Genomic DNA, 15111 nt, shown 5'->3' on the forward strand with positions numbered 1-15111 from the left:
AAGTGGTGACCATGACCTTGTCCATGTTAACAGCAACTACTGTGTCTTTGCCAGTCATCTTTTGCATGTATGGGTTAGTACCTAGCTCTAAAGAATTGGCTTTGGAATGGCTGTTGAATGATTGCACCAGACCTCCTTGTCTTCTGTGCTTTTTCTATTCTTTTTGTATGAAAATCAAAACAAAACGAAAATGAAAACAAAACCTAACAACCCAGTGCCTGTCCTAAGTTTTAGAACGACGAACTCTTGCCTGCTATATTTAGCATTGTGAGGGAGGAAACTGAATATTTGCTTTTCATAAATTTTCAGAAAGGAAGATATTTTCCATTTTCCACACTCATTTCATGGTTTCCCACTGACAGCTACATATATCGGTATCTAAACATATATCTCTGGATACAAGGAGGCCTAGGAGGCACAGGCAGGCCAGTGAATGGGGCCATTGATACAGACATTCCTGGATGGGCAGGCAGGATTGCTTTCTGGGGAGCAATTCTTCCACAGTGACCTCAGAGTAGGGCACAGCCAGGACATTGGCTTCATCCAGTAATTCCTGGTTGATTCATATTTGGGTCAGCTATGTGGTGGGCAATGTTAGCTGTCGCCCAGGCTTCCAAGGCAATTTTCCAAACTTGGATGTCTTACAATCAAGCCCTGTTAGGGAAGGCTGTGGGGGAAAAATCTAGGGTGGGTCACTCCAGGCATGAGTGGGTGAGGAGAGGAAAAAGAAAGGAATGGTTTTCCTGAATTATCGCTAAGGCTTTTGGAGAAATAAAAGCACTCCCAAGAAGAGGAGGGGAAACTGAGCCTCATGCTACTTTCATTCCTCTTTGGATGCCATTTAAGTTGTCTAATGTGTCCTAGTAATTTTGGTCATAAGTAAGTCCCCATCTCCCTCCCTAGTCCCTTTGGCTGTCTGCAAGTCCTCAGGATCTTCAGTCCAGCCATGCTGACTACCTCTTAATTCCTCTGCGAAGCCATTTATTTTTCATTCTTTTTGAAATGCTATTCTTTTTTTCTGGAAATACTTTCTCCTTTTAGCTGCCTCCTTTTAAAAGATATATTTGAAATGTAACTTCACAAGCTTTCCAAATGATAACAGATTCCTGTTACAAGTTTCACCAGAAACCTAAATTTCATCAATATTATTCTACCCATTGTAAAATTTTGGCTGTGGCTAATGTATATTTTCCTTAGGTGTTTGAGCTCCACCAGGACTAGTGCACTGTCTGATTAGACTTCTGTGTGTTCTCTTTGCATATTCTAACACCAGGCCCATAATGTTGAGCATAGCACTAAATAGAAAATAACAAGGAAAAGAGAAAGAAAGAAAGCAGCCAGGAAATAAAGGGAGAGGTAGGGTAAGGAATAAGAGGAAGAAAGAATAGAATTCAATATAAATTATTCATCATACAATTCAACTTCTAGATATTAACTGTCTATACATCAATAGCAGAATTGAAAGGTAAAATCCAAGTCTCCTGAATAATCTTAACTCTCAAAACTAAAGATGTGAATAAAGAGAAAGATACACACACACACACACACACTCACACAGAGTCCATTTTCTCCACTCATTTCATGGTTTCCCACTGACAGCTACATATGTGGGTATCTGGACATATATCTCTGGATACAAGGAGGCCTAGGAGGCACAGGCAGACCAGTGAATGGGACCATTGATACAGACATTCCTATACTCTGCATCGTAGGTGCATTTTTCCCTGAAACATGTTGATTGAAAATAGTCATTTTTGAATGATTTGTGAGTAATATCTGGCTGCAAGGCTTATATTTGGACTGATTTTCTCTCATTATCTAGACGCTGAGTAGTCTTAGATATATGAAACCTAAGTTCTGCTTAGTATTCAGTAATTACTTTGAAAACAAATTAGATCTCCTGTTTTGGTCATTATATTGATCTTTCCATACATTGAGAAAAGTCATTCCTGCCCACTGTTTTCAAGAGGCCCATAGTCCAAGTTTGGAAATGTACAGTAAAATATCAAATAACCATAGTGTTGCTGAAAATAGAATACCCTTGTTGTATAGATGTCGTATAGGTGGCCATTTTACCAGAGAATAGGTGCCAGATGTTTTCCGAAGGAGAAGCAACTTAGTGGGGAATCCTGATTGTGAGGAGAAGGCATTTTTCAGGAGAGAGAGAGAGAGAGAGAGAGAGAGAGAGAGAGAGAGAGAGAGAGAGAGAGAGAGAGAGAGAGAGAGAGAGAGAGATTGAGAAATATGAAAAAGGAGAAAAGAAAGGACATGAGGAATAGAATCGTAAATGAACTGATTGGTCTGGAACACAGACGAGATCTCAAAGAATGCTCAAGATGTAACTGAAGAAATAGATGAGGCTAAATCATGAAGTGGTTTCTGTGCTTTAACTGGGAAGTTTAAACTCTTTCCTATAGATGACATTAACTAAATGCTGATGGCCAAGCACATTTGGAAGTATTGAACTTGAACTGAGTAATTGCGTTGACACGATGAGTGCTTTTATACTCAAGAATGTGAATAGATCTTTAAACAAAGTCTCTTGCAAACCTGTGAACTTTGAGCGCATAATAGCCATTAAGTTCTGAGTTAAAGTTGTCTACTTTTTAAATCGAGATATAGGAAGGCAAAGACGAAACTTCCCATAATCAGTCAGAAAGTCTGTAGTGGTTTGAATAGGCTTAGTTAGCATTTCATGGCTGTGAAGCAACACCATGACCAAGGCAACTCTTACAAAGGACAACATTTAGCTGGGGCTGGGTTATAGTTTCAGAGTTTCAGTCAATTATCATCATGACAGTAAGTAAGCATGGCAATGTCCAGACAGACATGGTGCTAGAGGAGCTGAGAATTCTACATCCTGTTCTAAAGGCAACCAAGAGAGAGACTGGCTTTCACAGGCAGCCAGCAGAAGGGTCTCTTCAGCATGTGGTGAAGCTTGAGCATAGGATCTCAAAGCCCACCTTCACGGTGACACATTTCCTCCATGAAGGTTACACCTATTTTAACAAGGCCACACCTCCTAATAATGTTAATTCTTGTGGTCCATGCATTCAAACACATGGATCTACAGGGGCCAAACCTATATAAGCTATAACAAAATCATATCCCATAATGAGCTGGAAGCGATGGAATAAGCAATGGTGAGGCTGCTGGGCAAGAAGAATGCTGTGGAAAGAGAATGCATAAATCACAAATCAATTCTGTAAAGTACAGAGAAGAATCTTCCTTTAATGCTCTCCTAAAATAATCAAAAACTAAAACAAACAAACAAACAAACAAACAAACAAACAAACATTGTATTACTTATAACCAAGCCTTGAATAGGCTTTTCACCCCTGGCATATGTCAAATGCATTCTGATTTATCATCTTCCCTTGTATTCCATTTCACTCACCTTTATCATGGACCTATTTCTTCCTCGGCACTTCCACAAGCATTTGATATTGTCATCCAGTTTAGTCCAATAGCATGTGGTATGAGAGTCCTGAATGTCAACAGGACACGAAAAATGAGGTCAGAAAGTGTTCCATCAAAGACCTAGTTTCCTACTAATGCTTTCCCTATAGAGCTAGAGAGACAGCAAATTAAGAAGCGCTTGCTGTTCTTGCAGAGTATCTAGGTTCAGTCCTCAGCATCTACATCAGGACAGTGAGGCCAGGTGGGGCAGGGTTTAAATATCTGCAACTTTACTTCTAGAAGATCTGATATGCTCTTCAGAGCTCTGTGGATACCATCATATATGTGGGACACATAGATAAAGTCAAGAAAACCTACACACTCATATAATAAATATGCATGTCTTTGAGTTTTCCCCAGTATATCATACTACATTAGCAGTTAATACCATTCAGATTGCATCGTACCAAAGATTTGATTATTAAAGCAATAGTTAATGTTTGCAAAATAATTTTCTAGAGTCTATAAGATTTTCAGTGGGCAAAAACACCTAATACCAAGCCTGATTATTCAAGTTTCATTCGAGGGACCAACATTGTAGGAGAGAAGCAACTGCAATGAATCATACTATTACCTCCATAAACATGCAGATGGTAAAAAAACAAAGTGAAAAAAAGATTTATTCAGTTTTTATTGCTCATGCTTATCCGTGTTTGGCCATAAAGACAGTAGGTATAGTAAAAATTCAGCTCCATTTTCTCCTTAGAGAAAATTAGTGGCTTTGCCACTAATAATCTATGGATTCTGTAGATTATCTTCTTTGGTACAGATTTGCTTTCCTTCCTTTTTTCTTTGTTTCTTTGTTTCTTTCTTTGTTTGTTTCTTTGTTTCCTTCCTTCCCCCCTCCCTCCCTCCCTGCCTGCCTGCCTGCTTTCTCCCTTTCTTTCTTCCTTCCTTCCTTCCTTTCTTCCTTTCTTTCTTTCTTTCTTTCTTTCTTTCTTTCTTTCTTTCTTCCTTCCTTCCTTCCTTCCTTTCTTTCCTTCCTTCCCTCTTTCTTTCTCTCTCTTTCTCTCTCCCTTTCTTTCTTTCTTTCTTTCTTTCTTTCTTTCTTTCTTTCTTTCTTTCTTTCTTTCCAAATAGGACTTCCCCTCCTGGTTCCTCTCTCAGAGAGTCATTTTCTGCTCCCCTTCTCATCTAGAGGGTGCGTCCCCCCAGGTAACATCTCCTATTGAGGCCAAATAAGGTAGCCATGGAGAATGAGCCACATGTCTCTTACATATGTACCAGGGGCCTTGTTGCAGCCCATGTATGTTCTTTGGTTGATGGATGAGTCTCTGAGAGCTCCCAGAGGTCCATGCTAGTTGGCACTATTGGTCTTCCTGTGGAATTCCCTTCCCCTTCAGGACCTTCAATTCTTTCCCCAGCTCTTCCATAAGTGTCCCCAATCTTAACTTAATGTTTGGCTGTGGGTATCTGTCTGTTTCAGTTAGCTGAAGGGTAGAGCCTCTCAGAGGATACTTAAGCTAGGCTCCTGTCTGCAAGCATAACAGAGCATCATTACTAGTGTCAGGGATTAGTGCTTGCCCATGGGATGGGTCTGAAGTTGGGCTGGTTATTGGTTGGCCATTCCTTCAGTCTCTGCTCTATATTTGTCTCTGCTTTGCTTTTAGACAGGACACATATTGGGTAGAAAGTTTTGTTGGTGGAACCTCCACTGGGGGGTCCTGCTTGGGTATAGGAGGTGGCCTCTTCTGGTACCATGTCCCTACTGTTAGGTATCTTGGTTAAGGTCAGTCACATTGACTCCTAGGAAACTCCTCCACCTCAAGTCTCTGGGAATTCATGGAGATTCTCCTCCTTCTCCTCCTCCCCCTGGAGCCAGCAGATTTCAATTCATCCTCTTGGTCCCTGGGCCTCTTTTCTCCCTCTCTTCACACCTGATCCTGACCTCTATTCCCTTCCCTGTCTTCTCTCCCATCCAATTCCCTTCCTCCCTCTGTCTCCTATGACTATTTTGTTTCCCCTTTTAAGTGGGACTCAAGTACCCTTGTTTGAGCCTTCCATCCTGTTTAACTTCTTTAGGTCGGTGGGTGTATCATACTTTATGGTAGTATCCACTTATCAGTAAGTACATCTATTTCAGTCATTTGTTTACAAAATTCACTATATCCTTATTTTTAACAGCTAAATAATATTCCATTGTATAAATAAACCACATTTTCTGCATCCATTATTTGGTTGAAGGGTATCTGGGTTGCTTCCAGTTTCTGACTATTACAATTAAGTTTTCTAGAAACATAGTGGAGCATGTTTCCTTGTGATGTGGTGGCGTATCTTTGGGTGTAAGTCCAGAAGTGGTATAGCTATGTCTTCAGGTAGAATTCTTTCCAGTTTTCTAAAAACAACCCTGCCAGATTGATTTCCAGAGTGGTTTTACAAGAGTGCAATCTCACTAGCAATGGAGGACTGTTTCTCTTGCTCCACATCCTCCGCAGCATGTGCTGTCAACTTGGGAGTTTTTGATCTTAGCTTTTCTGATTGGTATAAGGTGGAATCTCGGGGTTGTTTTGATTTGCATTTTCCTGATGATTAAGAATGTTAAGTATTTCTTTAAGTGCTTCTTGGCCATTCGAGATTTCTCTGTTGAGGATTGTTTAGCCATGTTCCCCAGTTTTTAATTAGGTTATTTGATTTGTTGGAGTTTAACTTCTTGAGTTCTTTACATATATTTGGATATTAGTCTTCTATCAGATGTAGAGTTAGTGAGGCATGTTTCCTAATCTGTAGGCTGTCAGTTTGTATTGTGGATAGTGTCAAACAGAAATTTTTCACTCTCAGGAGATCCCATTAATTAATTATTGACCTTAGGGCCTGAGCATTGCTGTTGTGTTCAGGAAAATGTCTCCTGTAACAATGTATTTGAGGCTATTTACCACTTTTTTGCTATTATTGTTTCTGGTTTTATGTTTTTAGGTCCTTGATCCACTTGGACTTGAGTTTTGTGCAGGGTGAAAAATATGGATCTATTTGCATTCTTCTACATGCAGACAGCCAGTGAAACCAGCAGTGTTTGTTGAAGATTCTTTCCTTTTTTTATTGAGTGGTCTTGTTATCTTTGTTGAAAATCAAGTGTCCATAAGGTATGTGGGTTTATTTCTGGGTGTTCGATTTTATTCTCTTGCTCAAAAACAACATTCACCATGATCAAGTAGGCTCCCATCCATTCTTGGGTGCAGGAATGGTTCAAATATAAAAATCTACCAACATAATCTACTATATGAACAAACTGAAATAAAAAAATCCACATTACATAAGTGATCTCTCCACTGGACATATCTAAACATAATAATTCAGTACATTCCAAGCAAATAGCCAAAATCAAATTAAATGAAGAGAAACCTGATAGAGATTCTTGATTCTTTCATCTTCTTGCCATAAGTAAAGCAAGGAGGGGAGTATGTGGGTTTTGGACCCTGCTGTCTTTGGGTCAGAGCCAATGCCATATAGTCACTAATGAAAGTTTGAGCAAGTCTACCCTTGGATTTGGTGTCTTGTTAAATGGGGTGAAAGTAAATTTTCTAGCAGGTCCTTAATATAGGTTCATTGTATAGTGTGTCTAGCATAAAGCACTGTCCATAATAATACGCATGATATTTCTCCAACTTCCCTAACTGGAAGATGAAGGAGCTGCATTTACAAATTTCACTGCGACTCACCAGAGGAACCATCCTCAAAGAGTGTGTGTTATTTTTGTCTCTCTCACTCCTATCAGGATTTATATTTACCTCTGTCGACTGAGCATGCTGAGCAGGACCCTTCCCTAGACCAGGAGCCACTCTGGAATCTTCTTGTCAGTAGTGTTTAAGCTCACCAGCACAGCAGACAGTCATGACTTTGGGTAGGTAAAGTTGCTTCATCATTTATCTGATCATGAAACTATTGTTTCCCTTGTCAAGCCTGAGGTGTTTGTTTTACGACATAAATGAAGACTAGACTGTGAGTGAAATCCCTGTTGATGATACCTATCAATTAAAATAGGAGCCTTTCTTTAAAATAGCAGGAATAAACTGTTTTTTCCACTAAAAGGCTCTTTAGTAAGAGAGCCAAGCTCTAGTCACCTTAGAAAGAGAACAGCTTGTTGAAGGAATTCATGAGAAACACATCGTCTCAGAGGTAAGCTTTGATTCATAGAATTTTGCATTTTTTGGATAGGACTCATGAACTTTCTCATTTTCATCCATTCTTTTTCTTTATTTGTTCCCTCTGTCTTATTTTCTTCTTTCTTAGACCTATAGTCAGATGCACATTTGACTTCCAGGACTGGGGCTGCTTTGGCAGGAAGATTGAGGATCTCCATCCATTTGAGGCCACCTGAAAGAAAGAAACAAACCAAGAAACAAGGAAACAAAGGAAAGAGAGAAAGATGATGAAGAATATGATGATGATGATGGTGATGGTGATGAAAGTGCACCTGAATTCTTAATAACTAAGAAAAGTGGAAAGATTCCGGTAATTCAAACACATATCCTTTTAAAATTGAATATTTTTATTAATTGCATAATATATGCAGGGCATTTTCATCATTTTAATCCTATTTCTCCTCTTAACTACTCCCATATACACTCTCACTTCTCTACATTGATTCAACTTCAGCCCCCACCCCCAATTACTTGCTATCTGCTTTGTGCTGACAATGTGCATCAGCTGTGAGTCCATCCACTGGAGTATGGTTGACTTAACAGCAACCACATTCTTTAAAAAACTGACTCTTTCCTGTAGAAGGGCATCAGTTCTCTGTAGCTCCTCAGCTAGGGGTAGGAGCTCATAATCTTATCCATCATCTATGCTAGAATTTTGACTGTTTTGATCTTATACGTTGTGTAGAGGAACCATAACTGCTATGCGTTCATGCCTGCATGGTCCTGGCATGTCCAGAAAACACTGGCTTTCCCCAGTTCTCACCAAACCTGGCTCTTATAGTCTTTCTGCATCCTCTACCACAATGGTCACTAAGACTTACAGGGAGGTGGAACCTCTTTGCTTTCACATTTGTGGCTGAATTAGCATTCTGTACATACTTACTGTCTTCACTTTACTTGTGAGTTTCTGTATTAACCACCATCCTGTTTTGGTGACAACTAAAAGCAGTAGCAATAGCCTGTATTGTTTCAGGGTATCTAGAACACTTGTGATCAAAAACCTGGAGAAGAGGTAGCCTATAACTCTCTATAATAATATGAACATCTCTATTTCCTTTATATTTCTCTCTGAAGTACATTTCTAAGTAACCTCTCTGAGATTCATTTTTTTAACCTAACCCCTGGCCTACCCACTTACATTATGAGATACCATATAAAACAGGCGAATAAGCAAAGCAGAGCTGACTGGAAATAAAAGCAAAGATGATAGATTAGTAAAGTATTCCCTATTAGTTCAAGAAACATACAAGGTGTGTCTGCCATAAGCTAGACAGGTTAGGAGATAAAAGCAAAGGAAAGGATACATTTTTGTACATTGTTATCTGAGTTAATGAATTAGAGAATTTTAATATTTCTTTGTAATGACCATACCACTTACTAGAGCAGCTAAAGGACATAGTATGTATGACAAAGAAAAGATGTAGCATGTGGGTGAGAAGGACAGGCCCCAGGGTCAGCAAAATTTTTTTAATAAAACAAGAAAAATGCTAATATTGACTTACATTGCTCTAAGAGAAAATGAGGAAAACCAGAGCACAAATTTAGTGTCTAACACAGGAGAAGATCCCAGTGCTGCTGGAACTTGGGCATGCAGATGCACACTTCTATTCCATGGAATCAATTAAAGAACATGTGAAGAAAATGAGCTTTTGTCAGCATAGGTAGACTTGTGTGTGCTTTTGGTTGTATGGCTTTCCCTAAGTAAATAGGCTTGAAAGTATTATTTCTTCAAGAAAGTATGATACTTCTGGGAATTTGGGGAAAACTCGACTCATTGTTCCAATTCCTCTCCCCAAAGACTGCATTTTCCCCCTTCCTCTTTTACATTTTTGTGTCCCTCACTTATGTGGAATTTGGTCATAGACATTGTTTTATCTATCTTATACCTTCTTGAGCTTGTGTTTGAATATGTGATTTCCTAGGAAAGAAAAGATGAGAAATTACAGTGCCATCAGTTGGGTTTAAATGATGACTGAAATCTTTTATAACTCATTGTCTTTTGCAAATCCTCCAGCCATCATGACCAGAAGAGCATAGTGACTCTCAGTTTCATCTTCTTCTCTATCAGAGCCCATCCTCATTGATTCAAAGAACACAAATCATCCATTAATAAAATATTTATTTAGCTCACACTGTATGTTGAATGCTATGCTAAGTGCTAAGGATTTAGATATGAGTAAATCATACTCCCCACTGTCTTTACTGTTATCCTCCCATAAAGAGTAGATAAAGATTGAAGGAGCTTTCAACAAATTAAAGCAAATGGAACGAGGAACAGGGCTGGGTCATATTAGTAAGTCTGGTTCCCCAAGCAGAATTTAATGAAGACTATTAAGGTCAGACACTGAAAAGACTATATATAAGCCAGGAAAGTCAATGAATGGTGTGTCTCAGCCAGATCCAACAGCCTATGGTTAAAGCGAGAGCATGGGATATTCAGGAATGTACAGGAAATGGCAGCAAATGCATAAAGCGTGGCCTATAAAGTTGGGCGTAACAAGACTCGAGGCTGGAAAACTAAACAAAAGGCAATTCTCGACAGTCTTGCAGGTTGTCTGAGGAATTTGAATGAGCACAGTGCTTAGAACATTGGCACACCTTTGCCGAACACCAAATGAATCAATCAACAGTACTCCAAGTGCAGTGAGAAGTCATTAGCTAATTTTTAATTAGAATTTGAATTAAGTAAGACGATCATATGATTTTGGTAAACAAATGATTTATTTTATGCCGTGTGTGGCAGCTTCGACAGCTGAAATGATCCTCTGTATGTTGTAATAGTCTCAACATGTTACGCTGGTAGAAGAGGGTATAAGGAGTCAAATGCAAAAATCAGAAAAAATTATGAATACTGGGGAGCAGGTTAAATCATAAAGATATATGGCCAGTCTTAAGATTTGTTAAGTTTTCCAGTGTGGCAAGGAGACAAGATGTATGCAGTATATGCCTTAGACTACCAGATTCTGGGCTTTTACTTCTTAAAGACTCAGTTTATTTTCTTATATAACGGGACTCATAATATTCTAATGCAATCACTAACTTTCAACTGAGATGCTTAGAACAGATGATGCGAAAAGGTATCAGATCATTTAAACTCATTGCTACAGTTCTACTAGAGTAATTACATCTATTGACTACATACATTGTAAGTATTCTAAGATTCTTGCTGAGGCTTTTGAAACCTGTCCATGAAACTCACTTCCCAAGAGAGAACACAGTTGAGGCTGCAGAAACAAAAGCTCAAGTATGAAGTGACTTATTGGACATTGATTTTATATAAGAGAATTAAGTTTAGAGAATCAAAGGAAATTTATGACTGTATTAAAATGTTTAAATACAAGGAAAAGTTTCCCTACAAGTCATTCTAATAACTCAATATTTTTGTAATATGTTGTTTTTTGTTTGTTTGATTTTTGTTGTTTATTTTCTATTGTTCTGTTACCATCTAATTAGTAGAATGTGATGGCCAAGTGTGTAAACCTTGCCCACAAACAGTGTCAGAGTCTCATCATGACTAGCTTTTTTAGTTAATTTTATCTAAGATGGAAAGTGTATAATGGTAAAAGATTAATTCCCCAAAGGGAATTTTTGGAGCTAGCATTAGTAAGAAAGGTAAGTGGATAAACACAGTGCACACCGAAACGTCTTTCTAGAAAGAGAGAGTCTGTCTTCAAAACCTTAGGGGTTATCTAAAGCAATGGACTCTACTGCAAGAGTCCAAGGGACAGACACTTGAAGAACAAACCTCTCAACTATCAAATGATCTGGATTTCAGCATGCAAAGATGATATGGCCCAGGAATAGCTGGACACCTCTTAGGTCTTAGAAGAATATTCAAGTATGAGTGTTTTAGTTCCCAGTTGGTTCCCAGGTAGATGATGCTGGAGAAAGTTTATTGTGCCTGTAATCATGAACCTAGCATGAAAACCCTCTCCTGCTTCCTGGTTCTCTTAAGCAAAGAGAGATAAACAAAAAAAAAGTTTCAACCAGTTTTGGTTAGTAGTGAACTATTCAAGAGTTGACTCATACAACTTAGCTAATTCTTACGATTATTTTAAGCAGCAACACAGACAAGGCAAGACAAGAGTGTGCCAGAGACACACACATAAGGATTAGGGATGCCTGTAAATGGTAGCATGTTAAGATCATTATTTGTTTACATGCCTGAGTATCCAAGTGATTTGTTGTATTACCATTTATCAGATGCTGGGGTTTGAGCTTGATTCTGGTATAAATTTTCCACAATCTGCTCTCTGCATTTTTTCCTGTAGGCAACACTTCTACAATGGTAAAAGCATCAGGCAACGACTTCCATCTGGCAGGTCTCAACTTATTGTTCCTATAATTCATCATTTTATGAAGCTAGCTCTCAACATATTGGGCCCAGCTTGACAAGTCATGGCCCTTTGTGAGACATCATTTTAATTACCTTAGAATCTGAAGGAAGAACTCCAAAATTATCTTTTAGGAAAATACTGGAGGTACACATTTTGAAATTGTGTGCCCAGGACTTTATGTGCAGAATCAAGGTATCATATTATCCAATGTTCCTGGCAAGTTCTGAGACTAAATTTCAGGCTACAAGATGTTTGTTGTTGCTTGCAAAGGTCAGGTTTAACCACATTTATTAAATTACAAACTTGCTTGTCTTTTGTCATCAGAAGATGGTCTGAATTAAATAAAGCTTTCTTGTTCTGGTCACAGTTCAGATTACAGCTGAGGAACATCTAAAGGAACTAAAGTGGCCAAGAATACAGATCAAAAAACCATAACAAATGGCCCCTGCCCTTATGGGGGAGCATACTGTTTGATACAACACCGAGATGCAGGATATGTGGAAATAGAAGACAGACTGAGTAGCAAACTTGCCTTCAAAAGAAACTAAGCTGTCAGTAGAGAAGTCCTTGTGTCCTGCACTCAGCTACAATTTTCTAGTTTTATGTATGATGATCTTGCTCTTCTCTGACCACATTTGCAGTTAAGTAGCTTCCAATATCCCTTCTGTTGTCTTGGTAGTAAGGTCTCTGGGGTCTCAAAGACCGTAGGGCTTCCTCACTCTCACTCTCATCTACTGATTTTGATTCTCCTGAAACCCCATTTTACTCACACACACACACACACACACACACACACACACACACACTCGCACTCACATGCAGAGAGGGAGAGAAAGAGAGAGAGAGAGAGAGAGAGAGAGAGAGAGAGAGAGAGAGAGAGAGAGAGAGAGAGAAATTGCATTCCTTTTTGAAATGTTTTTTAGCTTGGAACCTTTATTCCAGATGTTCAAATAAGAAACTTATTTGAATCTTTCAGAACTTTGCTTAAGCATCAAAATTTTAAGGAAGTATAAATTTTATGATATTTCAATAAAAATGTTATGAAGAATGATGGCAGTGGGAGTATAGTGAACTGGAAACTTAAGAGTTCTTTGAAAAGTCGGTTGTGTTGAATTGTGTTTTGCTGGGGCAAACACATGAAGAGTGTTATCTTGATGCAGACACACATGAAAGGCTAGGCTAAGGCAGATTCCTGAAGTAATGTTTGACTGGAGAGCACGCAGGAGAAAGGATGTTCTACTAAAGCAAGCACGTGAAAGAACATGTGATGAAGGATTCTTCACTAAGCCCACCTTACAATTTTTAGTTGAGCTACATTTGTCAGGACTCCTTAAAAAGAAAGGCACCGATAAATTTCTGGTGATCTGCTGCAGTTTCTTAACACTTTTTTGGACTCAGGCTGATTAGCAGAGTGTTGTCACCTAAGACAGACTCATGTGCTGAGGCAAGACTGGTGGAGGACATGTGATGTTTGGAGGGAGATAAATAGGACTCAACAGATAGTGCAGGGGGCTGAGCTTGGCTTGCTTATAGAGCTTCACAGATCTTCCCTTTGTGGAGAAGCACAGCCTAGAACTTCTCCTGTATTCCTACAGGTCCCTCCTGCTGACTTGTGCTGAGGCTAAGGCCTGTCTGTCTCTGCTAGGTAGTGCCATGACTGCTGATTCATGTTTGCTACCCCGACTTTACCATCCTGAACTGCTGGTGTATTCATGAAGTGTTTGCTAATGATCTATCTGCTACTGTTGACCTGTGAACTGAACTGCAGATTTCCAGACAACACAGACTGGAATCTTTCCAAAGAATCCTTTCAAAACAGGTTCACTCCCCTATTCCCCCATATCCTTTCCCCCCCCACTACCTAGGGTGGGTGGTGGGCTAAAAGAGAGATTATAGCATTAGGAACCATCATTAAAAATAGCTATTGAAAAAATTAAAGTTACAGTGTTGGAACTCCTTTTTTTCTTATGAAGTTGTTTCTCACAGCATTCTGCTTTACGGACTCAGGTAACAGAAAGGAAATGCTAACACACATGTGCATAAGTAACACACAACATTGTTATTAATTTCCCCTCTTGAGTCCTCCGTCTCTGCATACCTACAAATTTTCTGCATTATGTGTTTGCTTGCTTTCCACTTACTGTTTATTCTTTGGAAACCTCTTGTTTACTTTTTTAGCTTACTGTTTGTTTTTCTATGTGGACTTAGAATTTTCAATGTGTTAATCATTAGCAGCATGTTGCTGTGAAGGACTTGAAATACTACTACTCATGCTGATGAAAATGTGCTGGCTATGCAAAAACCTTTCACCACGTCTGAAAATTGTAGTGCAAAAATAATGTGAAATGTTTCATCGGTGATATTACAGTGTTCACATTTTGGAATTAAAATGTTCATTGTTATATTAAACATTATTGTACGCTTTTTAGCATGTATTTTTTTTAAAGGTGGATTTGCTTAATCAAAAATTGTTTCCGATTTTTCATTCTGTATCTTTTGTGTCTGCACCTAGGAACTGAACCCAGAGCCTCATACATGCTGAGCAAGCACAAAGACATTGTATTCAACTTTTCTAATACTTATATCTAAACAACATCACTTGTTGTTTGGATGGCTCTGATCTAGGCTGTGAAACGCTTAAGGGGAAGCACGGTCTTGTTCGTCATTGCATAGTGTCTGTCCTATGGCACTGCTAAAGAAAACTTCTGTGCATGAGGTCAGTGAACTAACAGAGAGTTCCAGGAGCAAACCAGGTACTGAGAATGGTAGAGCCACAGCGGGATAAACTGAGCACTACTTCACTGACATACCTTGAGTTTCTGTCTCTCAGGTATGCAGAAGGTTTTGACATGCCTGGAATTTCTCTTAAGATTTTTTTTAATGTGCATTTAGTTGGATGTCTGTGGAGGTGACAGTCTCTACTGGAAGCTTTCATGGCCACAGTCTTGATTCATGGAAGCATCTAAGTGTCTCTGAATTACTCATAAATAAGTATCTAATTCATGACAGTAATTGACTAATGATCTTTAAATGATAATTTCTGTGCATGTGCGTGTACATGTGTGTGTACATATATGTGTCCGTGTACATGTATGTGTACTATATGCATGCAGACATATGTATACTGACTGTCTATACCTATATCATGTGTGTGTAATAGACGTATGTGTGCGTGT

This window comes from Rattus norvegicus, chromosome 5 (genome assembly GCF_021556685.1).
Source record: "Rattus norvegicus strain SHRSP/BbbUtx chromosome 5, alternate assembly SHRSP_T2T, whole genome shotgun sequence".
Classification (NCBI taxonomy): Eukaryota; Metazoa; Chordata; class Mammalia; order Rodentia; family Muridae; genus Rattus; species Rattus norvegicus.